At 30.9% G+C, this 15474-nt stretch overlaps 1 long non-coding RNA gene across 1 annotated transcript; it reads left to right on the top strand.

The window, feature by feature from the left end:
• The first annotated feature begins 3526 nt into the window (after positions 1-3526).
• Positions 3527-5182, top strand: LOC127736236 (uncharacterized). Its single transcript, XR_007998879.1, has 3 exons — positions 3527-4053; positions 4376-4439; positions 5068-5182. It is a non-coding gene; the product is annotated as an uncharacterized LOC127736236 (long non-coding RNA).
• The last annotated feature ends 10292 nt before the right edge of the window (positions 5183-15474 follow it).

Raw genomic sequence — 15474 nt, 5'->3', positions numbered from 1 at the left:
TGCAGAACCGTAGCTCTTAGGTCTTTATGATATTTTTTGACTATTTGAGGACCATCTATGTTCCATAAATATCATAAGGACCTAAGACCTATGGTTCTGCAACTATAAATAGTAAGGTTGGTTGATCTATTTCATTTTATATATTTTCATGTGTATGGTTGTATATTTTTTTTTTATATAGGTTACTTCGAAGAATTGATGGTAAGGTAGCTGCAGAACCGTAGTACTTAGGTCTTTATGATATTTTTTGACTATTTGAGGACCATCTATGTTGAATAAATATCATAAGGACCAAAGAGCTATGGTTCGGCAGCTTTAAATAGTAAGGTTGGTTGATCTATTTCATTTTATATATTTTCATGTGTATGGTTGTATATATATTTACTTTTTATATAGTTATACTTTAAAGAATTGATGGTAAGGTAGCTGCAGAACCATAGCTCTTTGGTCTTTATGATTTTTTTCGACTATTTGAGGACCATCTATGTTCAATAAATATAAGGACCTAAGACCTATGGTTCTGCAGCTTTAAATAGTAAGGTTGGTTGATCTATTTCATTTTATATATTTTCATGTGTATGGTTGTATATATATTTATTTTTTATATAGGTTACTTCAAAGAATTGAAGGTAAGGTAGCTGCGTAACTGTAACTCTTAGGTCTTTATGATATTTTTTGACTATTTGAGGACCATCTATGTTCAATAAATATCATAAGGACCTAAGAGCTACAGTTTGCAGCATAAATAGTAAAGTTGGTTGATCTATTTCATTTTATATATTTTCATGTGTATGGTTGTATATATATTTACTTTTTATATAGGTTACTTTAAAGAATTGATGGTAAGGTAGCTGCGGAACCATAGCTCTTAGGTCTTTATGATATTTTTTGACTGTTTGAGGACCATCTATGTTGATTAAATACCATAAGGACCTAAGAGCTATGTTCCACAGCTATAAATAGTAAGGTTGGTTGATCTATTTCATTTTATATATTTTCATGTATATGGTTGTATGTATATTTATTTTTTATATAGGTTACTTCAAAGAATTGATGGTAAGGTAGCTGCGGAACCATAGCTCTTTGGTCTTTATGATATTTTTTGACTATATGAGGACCATCTATGTTCAATAAATATCATAAGGACCTAAGAGCTACAGTTTGCTGCATAAATAGTAAGGTTGATTGATCTATTTCATTTTATATGTTTTCATCTGTATGGTTGTATGTATATTTATTTTTTATATAGGTTACTTCAAAGAATTGATGGTAAGGTAGCTGCAGAACCGTAGCTCTTAGGTCTTTATGATATTTTTTGACTATTTGAGGACCATCTATGTTCCATAAATATCATAAGGACCTAAGACCTATGGTTACGCAGCTATAAATAGTAAGGTTGGTTGATCTATTTCATTTTATATATTTTCATGTGTATGGTTGTATATTTATTTTTTATATAGGTTACTTCGAAGAATTGATGGTAAGGTAGCTGCAGAACCGTAGCACTTAGGTCTTTATGATATTTTTTGACTATTTTAGGACCATCTATGTTCAATAAATATCATAAGGACCTAAGAGCTACAGTTTGCAGCATAAATAGTAAGGTTGGTTGATCTATTTCATTTTATATATTTTCATGTGTATGGTTGTATATATATTTATTTTTTATATAGGTTACTTCAAAGAATTGATGGTAAGGTAGCTGCAGAACTGTAGCACTCAGGTCTTTATGATATTTTTTGACTATTTTAGGACCATCTATGTTGAATAAATATCATAAGGACCTAAGAGCTACAGTTTGCAGCATAAATAGTAAGGTTGGTTGATCTATTTTCATTTTATATATTTTCATGTGTATGGTTGTATATATATTTATTTTTTATATAGGTTACTTCAAAGAATTGATGGTAAAGTAGCTGCGGAACCGTTGCTCTTAGGTCTTTATGATATTTTTTGACTATTTGAGGACCATCTATGTTGAATAAATATCATAAGGACCTAAGACCTATGGTTCCGCAGCTTTAAATAGTAAGGTTGGTTGATCTATTTCATTTTATATATTTTCATGTGTATGGTTGTATATATATTTATTTTTTATATAGGTTACTTCAAAGAATTGATGGTAAGGTAGCTGCAGAACCGTAGCTCTTAGGTCTTTATGATAATTTTTTACTATTTCATACCATCTATGTTCAATAAATGTTATAAGGACCTAAGAGCTACAGTTTGCAGCTTAAATAGTAAGGTTGGTTGAACTATTTCATTTTATATATTTTCATGTGTATGGTTGTATATATATTTATTTTTTATATAGGTTACTTCAAAGAATTGATGGTAAGGTAGATGCGGAACTGTAGCTCTTTGGTCTTTATGATATTTTTTGACTGTTTGAGGACCATCTATGTTGAATAAATACCATAAGGACCTAAGAGCTATGGTTCCGCAGCTATAAATAGTAAGGTTGGTTGATCTATTTCATTTTATATATTTTCATGTGTATGGTTGTATATATATTTGTTTTTTATATAGGTTACTTCAAAGAATTGATGGTAAGGTAGCTGCAGAACTGTAGCTCTTAGATCTTTATGATATTTTTTTACTATTTAAGGACCATCCATGTTGAATAAATATCATAAGGACCTAAGAGCTATGGTTTAGCAGCTATAAATAGTAAGGTTAATTGATCTATTTCATTTTATATATTTTCATGTGTATGGTTGTATATATATTTATTTTTTATGTAGGTTACTTGAAAGAATTGATGGTACTAGGTAGCAGAGGAACCGTAGCTCTTAGGTCTTTATGATATTTTTTGACTATTTGAGGACCATCTATGTTCAATAAATATCATAAGGACCTAAGAGCTACGGGTCCGCAGCTAATAGTAAGGTTGGTTGATCTATTTCATTTTATATATTTGCATGTGTATGGTTGTATATATATTTATATTTCATTTCAGAGTTCACTCACAAATGTTTAATTCGTAATTTTGTATTTTTGCTGATTCAGCTTAGAGAGGATGTTTCAGTAGTCGACCTTGAATATGGCTAACAGACCAGGGAGAGTGGCATACAGATTTCTGTAACTCTATACTATATACTCTATACTCTTTATGTTTTATTTTTATCACAGATGAAGCTAAATCTACTGTAAGCTATTATGAGAGAAGTGACAACAATTTTTCAAACATCACTAATCTTTATTATTTGTTTCCATTACAGAGTTCATACGGAGATATATAGTTAACAATACTGTATGTATTATTTCTGATGGTCTTTATATGTCCTATATGTGCAATTGTTTGTCTGAAAGAAATAAAATATGGTATTGACTATTGATTTCAATGGGGAAAAACACACAGAAGAAATCAACTTAAATACCTTCAAAGACTAATGGTATGATATTATACACCATTACATGTACATTGGCCAGTTGAATTCTTATCAGGATAATTAAAAAAAAAATAATTAAAAAAATAACTGTATTAGACATTATTATGTTTTTCTAACAGCTAGTAGCCATGTGAAGGGTGAGAACATATTTTCCAAGTCAGAAAACTGAAAACTAAAAGTTGTGAAAACATCTAGCTATCCGACCGAGAATTATTTTACCAGTTTAATATTTAAAGATACATGTACCAAGTATATTACCAAGATTTTGTATTAAAATAGCAATAGTAAATCCTGAGATTGGAATAGAACTTCCAAGGGGAGACAAATTCTATAAACACCAAGATTTGTTAATTCAATGGGAGATAACTCTGTAAAATATGCAGATTTTAATGCAGTTGAAATTCAAATCATTTTTCTATTTTTGACTTCCTTTTTTTTCCATCTTTATATTAATTTTACAAACTTAGGTGTTGATGTTATACTATTGTGAACATGTAGTAAGAAATCAAAACAATATTTAGTAAATGTTTATGTTGACAGAAATAGATTTATAAAATATATAATAATGTATCCATTTTAATTCCTTTTTAGGTTCTTTCTGTGACATGTTTTTCATGGTGTTGGGAATAAGACTTTGGGGTCTAATACATCTAAAAGGAAGGTAAGTACTAGAATGTTATTCCAGTTTTGAAGAGAAAAAAAAAACCAAATGTATTATAAAATTTCTTTGGAAAATTCTCTCTAGGCTTTTAGGAGTTGGTCAGGTCTACTCTCTCATTTATCAGTACCAGTATATAAGTTAATTTTAGGATCTGATGTAAATACATAAAAGTTTGTTGGGTTGCTGGATAGCTGTCTAATCCACATGTTCTCAACATCTATTAAACATTTATAGACTACCAGTATTTATATTAAATATATATAAGTATACCAACAATGATCAGTTTAAACAATTTTTGATGATGAGGCATTTTATATTTCAGGTTAACATCACAGCTTGTCCGTTATGATTGAGGTTGGGAATGGCCATTGGAGCTGACTTTTATGGTAAGAATCAGTACATAGATTTATGAACTATTCAACTTAGAGCATGTTGCTAGAATTTTTCATGTTATAAGTGTATGTATAATTTGGAAGGGGGTATCAAGATACAAATAAGGTAAGTCAAAGATTTGAATTTTGGATATCTTCTCTCTGTTTTTTTTAATCTAAATTAATCCCACTATATAGAAATTAAGAAATGTAGTATGATTGCCAATGAGACATTAATCAACCAGAAACCGCATGACAAGGATGTTAGCAACTATAGAATGCCATTTTATGGTCTTCAACAATGAGCAAAACCTATTCTGTATCGTTAGCTATATAAGGCCCCAACATGGCAAAATGTGAAATAATTCATATGAGAAAACCAATGACTTGATATAGGATAAAACAATAAACAAAAAAAAATATGATAGACAACAACAAACGACTTGTTTTTCATCTTTTTTTGCCAACAAAGACTGGTAGTCTAAAAGTTATGTCCACAAGTCACTTTAAAGCTAGGTAAAGAAATGTTATATGCATCAAAATTGTAATGTCCAGTTAATTTTATCTTTTGCATTAAATATTGTTTCAATTATTTTCACATAGTTTTGACAGATATGTTTAAGAATGAATATTTCTTTTGCAGGTAACTTTAACTGTGGCTGCATGAAAATGATTGGATGACTGTACCAGTAAAGAATGTAAATCAGACAATTTTTGTGTATGTGTGAGAAAATGTTTATAATTTTTTACAAACAAAAAAAAAAGTGTAAAGATTCTCCATTTTCAACAAGATTGTAAGTTATAGATAACTTATTTTGAATTTTAAAATCTCTCTTTTTACCATTAAAACCAAAGGATATATTCAGGTAGCTCTACTCATGTCCATTCTTGACAATTTTTTTGTCATGCATATTGATACTGAACTGGTTTTTGTCTCGCCTTGACAGAGTCAAAAAGCGAGACATAGGTATGCTGTTTCCGGTGTCGGCGGCGGCGGCGTCATCAACAATGTATTAGTTTGTGATTAGGTCTAGGTTATGGTGAACCACTAGTGGTAGGTCAATGATATTTGGTATGCAGTTGAATTAGCATTGGCACATCTCATTACCATGGAGATTATTTGGCCCTGCCCCCTCAGTCATGGTTTATTGACTTTGAAACTTTGCTTAGTTTTCATGTATTAGTTTGTGATTAGGTCAGTTTATGGGAAACCACTAGTGGTAGGTCAATGATATTTGGTATGCAGTTGTATAAGCATTGGCATATCTCATTTCCATGAAGATTATTTGGCCCCACCCCTTCAGTCATGGTCTGTTTACTTTGAAACTTTTGCTTAGTTTACAAGTTAATGTTTGTGTTTAGTTTTCTTTAAAGGGAATGACTTTTGAAAAGTCAATGGTATTTGGTATGCAGTTGTATTAGCATTGGCACATCTCATTTCCATGTAGATTGTTTAGCCCTGTACCTTTAGTCATGGTTCATTGACTTTGAATATTTGCATAACTTACATGTAAAAGTATTATTATTTTAATTTCAACATTTGCATTATCAAAATAACAAATAGGCGAGATATATCTCTGTGTTAACAGTTTATTGGTATGTACCGTTTTGTTTTGAGTTCATAGTTCAGATTGTATTCATTATTTTTTTCCCCTATGGCTAGATTTAATTGGTACTTTGAAAATTAATTGAAATGGACCACTTTTATTTGAAGACCTACTCTTTTAGATATATTAATAATTGTCCATGTCTAGTCAAAACACTTCCAGAAGTTAAGAATGGAGAATCTTAAAATAAAAGAAAAAATGAAATGTATATTTTGTCTCTCACCGTTGTTAAATATATATCTTTTCCGAATTTTTTCGTTTTTTTATGCCCCTGCCATAGGGAAAGGAGGCATTCAGTGTTACCCTTGATGTCCTTCTGTCCTTTTGTTGTTCCTTTTGTCCCATTTTTGTTTCCGCACTAACTTTTAAGAGTAATGCCCCTTTATCAGTTGGAAAGTTGCAAATTTGGGCAGTGAGTCACTTACTTTTCTAGAGTTATGCTCCTTTTTACAATTTTTAAAATTGCAAAGCTTGAGCAAGGGCATCGTGTCCTCAGACACATTCTTCTTTTATTTTTTAGCTGAGTTTGATATAATTTATATTTTTATCAATTGTTTTGTTCTGAATAATTATACATTTTTTTATACTGTCTAAAGTATACTTTCTGAGACGGTCTTCAGAGCATTAGGTTTTGGACTCAGGTTTCCAACATTAATTTCCCACTACAAATTCAGTTTTTATAGAAGTTTGACCAAGTTCACTCCTTTTAGTCGGTTGTCATGGTTGTTCCTGGCAGGGAGATTGTTGATGATAGAGATTTTGTCATTATTTGGTATTTAACAAATACAGCATAAAAGCATTTCATCAATTATGATTTTTATGATTATCTTTTATGTATATATGCTTACAATTTGTATACATGGATATTGTTTTAAAAATCATTAAAATCTGGTGTCCAGAAGAGCTGTCTGGGTTATCAGCTACATGAATATATTGCATTGTTAGTTTTGTTTAAGCCTAAATATTTAAGGGATAGAAGTTATAGTAATATTATATGAATAGACTCGTTAATGAAATTTATTTGAGAATGTCATGGACCATAGAAGTACAGGTCAAGTTAGATTATGATTTTATTCACAATTACTGTTCAAGATTTGTGGCTTGCCTTTGAAAATGTTATTTCTTTGATATCTGAATGATAATTATAATAGTACCACTTGACCCAATCCTTTGAAATTGTACATAATATCATGGATCATTGAAAAACTGTTCAAGGTCCATTTTGATGGTTTTGAGAATAACCGTTCAAGAGTTATGCCCCTTAGTTACCTTAAACATTTAACTTTCTTATTTCCAGATGATAATGAAGTAATGTTTGACAAAAACTTTTTTGATTTTAACACTTAATTTATGAAACACAAAATACTGGTCCCATTCATTTTTAATTTTGGTATTTCATTTACTGTTTTTTTTCTGCAAGCAGGTGTATCTGCTCAATTATTAGATCTTATCACATAAATCTAGTTTGAATCTGGACGGCAAATGCCAGTAACAGGAAAGAGGTTTCTGAAATTAGGGGTATTTCACATGATTTAATTTTTTCAGTCACTCGGTTAAGTTTAGTTTATGACTAATTTATTTCTGATCAACGAGACAAAAGGGATAGCCACAACTTGTGAACTTGTAGAAATTGTTTAAATGGATTCAAGTTAATATTTCGAAAGACGCGCACTGCATACATATGGGATAAAAACACGTTTACGTCCTTTGTGTTTTTTTTATTCACTTTTGTGCTACAGTGTGCTCTCTTTAACACAAATGAGATCCTTTGCAGTGATTTTAGAGGCCAGTGTGTATACATGTATGTTGTGTGACTTGTGTGACATGTTTATTTGAAAAAGCAGTTCAAGGAACAGATTGTGTATTGCCTGTTGATTGTGTATTGCCTGTTGATTGTGTATTGTGTATCAGTTGAACAAAAAAAAAAACATTCATTTCATACAAAATATACAATTTCTGCTGAAAAGTAGCTTAATACCAACACTTAGCATCCTTCATCCTAACCTTAAATCTCCTGTGAAACTACAAGGCCAAATTTACCAGACTTTATCTGAATGCTTCTTAGAGTATCTAGTTTAGAAAGACTTGGCCACTGATGCTTAAAAAAGAACATAGGCCTAGGGTAAAATGCACTTTTTGGCTTGACTTTCAATAATTAAAGCAGTTAGCAAGAGTAAAATGATCAACAGTTCAGATTTATCTCTATGTAATTTTCAGAAAAATAGGACAATCCAGTTTTAAAATTTTGTCGAGCCTGCGACTTTTGTCGCAGAAAGCTCGACATAGGGATAGTGATCCGGCGGCGTTAGCTAACTTCTTAAAAGCTTTATATTTTAGAAGCTAGAAGACCTGGATGCTTCATACTTTGTATATAGATGCCTAATGTTACGAAGTTTCCGTCTGTCATATGTCCATTGTCCTTGACCTCATTTTCATGGTTCAGTGACTACTTGAAAAAAAAGTCAACATTTTTTGTAATGTTAATTTCTTTCTTGTTATGAGTAATAGGATAACTATATTTATTATGTGCGTACCTTGCAAGGTCCTCATGCCCGTCAGACAATTTTCATTTGACCTCGACCTCATTTCATGGATCAGTGAACAAGGTTAAGTTTTCGTGGTCAAGTCCATATATCAGATACTATAAGCAGTAGGTCTACTATATTTGGTATATGGAATGATTGTAAGGTGTACATGTCCAACTGGTAGGTGTCATCTGACCTTGACCTCATTTTCATGGTTCAGTGGTCAAAGTTAAGTTTTTGAGTTTTGGTGTTTTTTAATTTCATTTCTCAGTGTTAAGTTTTTGTGTTTTGGTCTGTTTTTCTTCAACTTCAAATGGAAGGATTGTAAGGTGTATATGTCTGTCTGGTAGGTATCATCTGACCTTGGCCTCATTTTCATGGATCATTGGTCAATGTTAAGTTTTCTTGGTTAAGACTGTTTCTTAGAAACTATAAGCAATAGGTCAACTATGTTTGGTTTATTGAATGATTGTAAGGTGTACATGTATTTCTCGTTTGGTTTATCTGACCTTGACCTCATTTTCTTGGATCATGTTAAGTTTATGTGTTACTTGTAGTAAAGCTTTATATTTAGGACTATCAACATAAAATCAATGGTTAGTAAAGAAGGCGAGACATTTCAGCGTGTGCACTCTTGTTTCTTTATTATTTTGGGTTGATACCACTGTATGTGGACTACCAGCCCCCAAGGGTATCAGTAATCAATACTTGGGTATTGACATGATTTATAACAAACCTTTCTTAAATTGTCTGTTTATAAATTATAAAATTATTAAGAAACTATTAGGTTTCAACTCCCTGAGACAAAGATGACCTTAGAAGGATTTGGCTTTTATTTTTAGGTCCATTTTGGTGATATAGCTCAACTGTTTTGATTCTTATACAGCTTTGGCTTTCAAATATTTAGCATTGAGTATTCCAGAAAAGAACTTCTGACGCATGAAAATTACAGTGTTTTCATTTTTTGAATACTAATATGATAGATATTGAGAAACAGCAAAAATTACCAGAACACTTAGTTCTACAAGAGACATATATACAAAGAGATTGGCAAGACAGTGAAATCACATTAATAAACCACTTTCCAGTTTGTTGCATTTCCATCAAAATCTTTGGTTTTAGTGAACCTCATTTGTGCGTTTAGGGGCATCATCACTTTCTTCCCATGTTGAGCGAGCTGTTGAAAAATATGATGCTGTATTGCACTAATTATTCTGCAAATTAAGTTCTTATAATTGATAATAAGTACTGCTGTCATTAGGGAATTTTGATAAGAATATTAGAAAATCATATAATTTTTTAATATTAAAACTGATTTTCTAATATAAATCAATATTAAAAAAAGGGAATAAATTCCCCAACGGCTTGCCATATATATTAGGGTCTTGATGAGCGTCCTTAATTTCTGTATACTATAAATTTTTAGGGCATTTTTCTTTATCTTAAAAAATAATGCTTATTCCGTAAAATGTTCTTGAAAATTATTTAAGGTGGATTAGTGGTATATATTTCCTCAGATAGAATTTTTCTTATACTTTGCCTTAATGAAGATTTTACTATTTTTTTTTTAGAAATATAATAAATAGTATGGGTAACTATTTTCCAAGCTACAAGTCGTGCAAAATTGCACAAATTTGCATAGATTGTTCATGAAAATACAATTTTGTGAATAAATAGAAATCTATGAGATAGAATTTAAAATAAAATATGAAAAGAAAGGTTTTATAATATATGCTTTAAGAAAATAAAAAGAACAAATGGTGTCACCGAACTTGTTTCTTAAAAATATTATCAATTTCTGATTCCCAACATTGAAGAAAAATATTTTGATGAGGGAGAAATGAAACAAATTCTGAGTAGGAGTCTTTGCCTTTATTTGATGCTTGCGTGGTACCACCGAAAAATCAGATTGAACACCCTCCCTCAAAATTAAATGGTCGTTCACGCTCTTGAAAAACATGCCGCCGGAAAATTAGCTCAGTGTGCTATAAAAAAACATAATGCTTGCTTTTCCACTTTATATTACTTGCTCCATAGTTATTACGAATTGCGATTATATTAAACTGAAAAAATCATGTGGCGTCCTTGTGGTTTATAGAGGCTTCATACTGTACTTATTTATTTTTGTAACTGTTCGAAATTTGTTTTATTAAAAAGTAATTTTTGTCATGATTGTATATTATTAAGGTCTTTCCACTACGTTAGGAAAGACCTTATTGTTTTTTAATTGGTTATTTATTTGTAACACATGAAACCATAATGTCGGCAATCATGAATTGAATTTGATATTCTATGCTCAAAAGCCTTAATATACAAATAATTCCCGAGACTTAAGTTGCAATGTTCTTATTATTTTCCGAATCGTATGTGTTAATTTAGAGCAAAAGATATAATTTTGTCAGAAAAAATTATGATTCTTACAAATTTTAACAGCTTAGAAAATATCCTTTTACCAAATGATGAGAAAATTATAACATTAAATTTTGTAATACTAAATACTTCATAATCTATTTCTTAAACGACTTTTAGTTCTGAATATGCATGAAATATTTACCACTGGACTTTAATCAACCAACAATCAATCAATCAAATATGCATGAAATATTTGCCACTGGACGTTAAGCAACCAACAATCAATCAATCAAATATTGCACTAAAAAATGAAATAAGCAATAAAAGCAACAATTTTATCCATCACTTGGTGTCTGGTGTCTGTACAATAAACATGCTGAATTCGTTATTGTTCAAGTATGTCAATAAATTCATAGGGTATCTTGTGGTAGTTGAAATTGTTCAGTACAACCAGTTTGTGTCCGTCGTCGTCTGCCATACATATCTAATGTTGTATCAACTGTTTGCTGTTCGTCATCTGTTGTTTATGGCAATTTAGCCCCCACTAACGTAATGACCAATTATGGTAGGGGGGGGGGGGCGGAGCTATTTTTTGGAGGGACAAACATTTTTCTTTACTTAAAGAAAAAACACTTAACAACTTTCTATGTCTTATCATTAAATTAACCGATGTATACTTTTTTTTTTAAAGATATAATAGTCAAGGACGTATAACTTATATACGTCCTTGTATGCACGAAGTATATATTTTTCTAATTTGTTAATTCGACAGTTAATATATAGAGGACAGTCAAAGATAAAATGGAACTTAGCTCTGTTTTTTTTCAACGGTAACAATATGTCTTTTTTCTAGAGTAACGTTTGAATACCTTCCAGTCTTAACAAGGATCAGTATGACTGCTCAAGTTTACCCAACGTAATTATCATTTTTAAGACAGTTTTATATTATATGATCATAGTTTTAATACTTTTTCTATCTTTGCAAAAAGGCATGGTGAGTGGAGCCCTTTTCAACTGATTTTTATAGTTTGTTCCTATTTTGTACTGTTACACCACTGTCCAAGGTTAGGGAAGGGTTTGCGCGACATCAAACTAGTTTAAATTACAAATACTGCTGTTAGGGGATCTATAAGCTAGAATCAATATATTAATAAATTTTAAAGATCATGGACATTTGTACAATTTCGTTTGTCCGTATTTAACCGATAAATGGATTCAGTTTTTTTTTCGCAGTTTAAATTATTAACATTATTAAGAAAAGTATAAAGTCAAAAGTTTGTCAAACCTTGTCGAATTTGTGAGGCTTTTTTCTAAGATAAATAGAGTATCCAGAGTAAACTATTTTTATTTTTTTTCGTTTGTCCTTATCTAGAATTTCATTTAATAAACCAAATACAAAACACACGAAAAAAAAGCATGCTGAAATAACATATACATGCTCAAACTGTATACACGTGCGTAACAAACTGCTCCTGGTTGAATGAACGTGAATTTTAATCGATTACACAGGTGGCAATCAATATTGAATGTGGCACGTGTCGAAATTTTTAAAGATATAAATATAAAATTTTGAATTATTTATTCTTAAATAATTTAATTTTGGATGTAACGCGTCTTCTGATTGGCTGACGTTGTTTTGTTTATCAGCTCATAGACATAATTTTTTCATGTGACCGTGACGTCATCAACGTTTTTTCATGGTTTACTCCGGTTTAAAATGGAATTTAGAATTAAATTATAAGAAATGACTGTAATATTTTTTCTGTCTATTGGAAATAGCATAAAAAATGTGGTGCACACTTTAAAATAACCCGCTACGCGGGTTATTCAGTGTGCACCACGTTTTTGATGTTATTTCTTCATAGACAGAAAAAATATTACAGTCATTCCTTAAATAGTCTACTTCTATATTTCATGTCATTTGTGCCAATTATATCATATCATCTGGTCCCTAGTATTTGCGTCACATTTTATATATTTTTTTCATCAGAATCTTTTGACAATTTCGATTACAAAGATAAAACTTTAAAAACGTTTAAAAATATTTTCACGAATCAAACAGGTGCTTTCTTTATCATGTACATCCTGACCGAATCTAATATTTCGTCTACTGTCAAGCAGTGAGCCAGGATCCAAGGCTATTAGAAAATAAAATGAACAGACATGCTAATGTTACATTCATGAGATATAGTTTTCTATATTTACAGTTTCCGTTTCAATTTACTTTTTTTTTATTATTATTTGGAAGGCAACATAAAGAAATTAAAATGAAAGTAAATGACGAAATAATATATGATCGTGAAAAAAATGGCTGATATTTTTAATGTATACTCCAGTGATCAGTCGAATATCGATGATTCTAACGTCCAACTGCCAGATTTAGAAAAGTTTACTTCAGAATTATCCACAATAGAAATTACAGAAAAAGAGGTTGAGGACATATTGTTAAATTTAGACACGTCGAAAGCTATTGCATGGGCCCGATTGCGTAAGTCCTCGGTTATTGAAAGAAGCGAGTAATATTGTTGAACGTCCTTTTTGTAAATTATTTAACATGTCTATTTCTGTTGGTAGGTTTCCCAGTGACTGGAAACTTGCCAATGTTATTCCTGTTTTCAAAAAAAAAAATCTTCTACGGAAGTATCAAATTATAGACCGATTTCCCTGATAAGAGTTCTCGGTAAAGTTATGGAAAGATGTGTATATGGGTCATTTTCAAAAAATGTCGAATTTTCAGTACACCCATGCTAAAATTTTTATTTCTAATGGAAAATGCAGTTGTAAGTGTTTAGATGAAAGTTTGTAGAATTTATGAGTCAGAACATTAATAATAAACACGATTTAGATCTATTTTGATAAGATAAAAATGTATGTAAGTCCGATTTTTGCGTAATTTATGTGCGTACAGTGTCCGAGTAACACATTTCAAATGATTTTTGTCCTATTTTCTGATCGCCTTGATATCTGCATAAGGAACTTTTATAGAACGTAATAATAACTCTAACGAAAAATCGTAGCTTCTTTATTATTATATGCAACATTTTTTCTACAAACTAAATTCAATCAGCGTACATGAAGTTCATGTCCATCCTGTTACCGCTACCTAAATCAGCCGTTAAATTTTTCTCCCTATTAATATTGAACTAGTCAGTGTTGATTTCAAAAGCGCAAAGTAACCTAAACATTTAACACAGCACGTTTCTTGTATAACAATGTAGAGAAAAGAAATTTGAAGACATTTAGTGAAAAAAATAGTGGGTACTTTTTTGTCATGTCTATGCTGTTACCAACATATTGATTAATTACACCAATATTATACTTGCAAAAAGTGCAATAACGTGTTGGAAACCAAAATCACAACAGAAAAACATTATCACTTCATCAAAGGGAGTAGTTATTTCACAACAGCATTCAAAAATGAAGAAATTTGTCTATCCTGTTATGTCCATCCTGTTACTATGGTTACAGTAACAGGATAGACAGTAGTAGACAGAAACGTCTTTAACAAGTTTATAATAACATATAGTTGCACACATAATGAAATGTTTCGTTGTTTGAACTCATCTAAAGGTTATAACGTCTTAATCTTCGCAATTAAGCATTTGCAGGTGCAATACTGCTATCGGTAACAGGATAGACAAAAAGGTAACAGGATAGAACTTAATATAGTGATATATCATTAACGTACGTTCCTGTTGCCAATAAAATAAAGACAAAAGTAAACCAACGTGCGAGGGATTTACTTGATGTTGGGTTTATTTGAAAGAGAGAACAAATGCTGAACATTATGAATTGCTATCTTAGACTTGCATATATAGATATAGGAAGATGTGGTATGAGTGCCAATGAGTCAACTCTCCATCCAAGTAACAATTTATAAAAGTAAACCATTATAGGTCAATGTACGGCCTTCAACACGGAGCATTGGCTCACACCGAACAGCAAGCATTTAATTTATAAAGGGCCCCAAAAATTACTAGTGTAAAACCATTCAAACGGGAAAACCAACGGTTTTATCTATATAAAAACGAGAAACGAGAAACACGTATAAACTACATAAACAGACGACAACTACTGTACATCAGATTCCTGACTTAGGACAGGTGCAAACATTTGCAGCGGGATTAAACGTTTTACTGGTGGTTATTTTTATAACCTTTGAAAACCAATTTTTAGAGGCATTTTTCAGTACAACATGGAAAATTGGCAAATAATCTATTATTTCACAGAATGAATATATATATATATACTCTTGAAAACCATCTTATTGGCTACGAAAAACAAGCTTAAAATTTTATCGAAACCTTTTCTAAATAACCCGAAATTTCTTTTGAACATGGTAACAGGAGAGACAAAATATTGCACCAACTATCAAAAAATGTTTCAATATATTCTTGTATGACATTATCAAGATTGCATCTTTTTATATGTTGTTCTATAAGTACTGTCTGTTTTGATCTGCTTATGACGAGGTACAATTACTTACTTGAAAATAATATTTTGACCGTCAACCAGTCAGGATTTACACCTGGTGACTCGGCTATCAATCAACTATTATATTTAACA

Source organism: Mytilus californianus, unplaced genomic scaffold (assembly GCF_021869535.1).
Source record: "Mytilus californianus isolate M0D057914Y unplaced genomic scaffold, xbMytCali1.0.p SCAF_3, whole genome shotgun sequence".
In the NCBI taxonomy this organism is placed as follows: Eukaryota; Metazoa; Mollusca; class Bivalvia; order Mytilida; family Mytilidae; genus Mytilus; species Mytilus californianus.
This window is presented reverse-complemented; position numbering and strand designations above follow the sequence as displayed.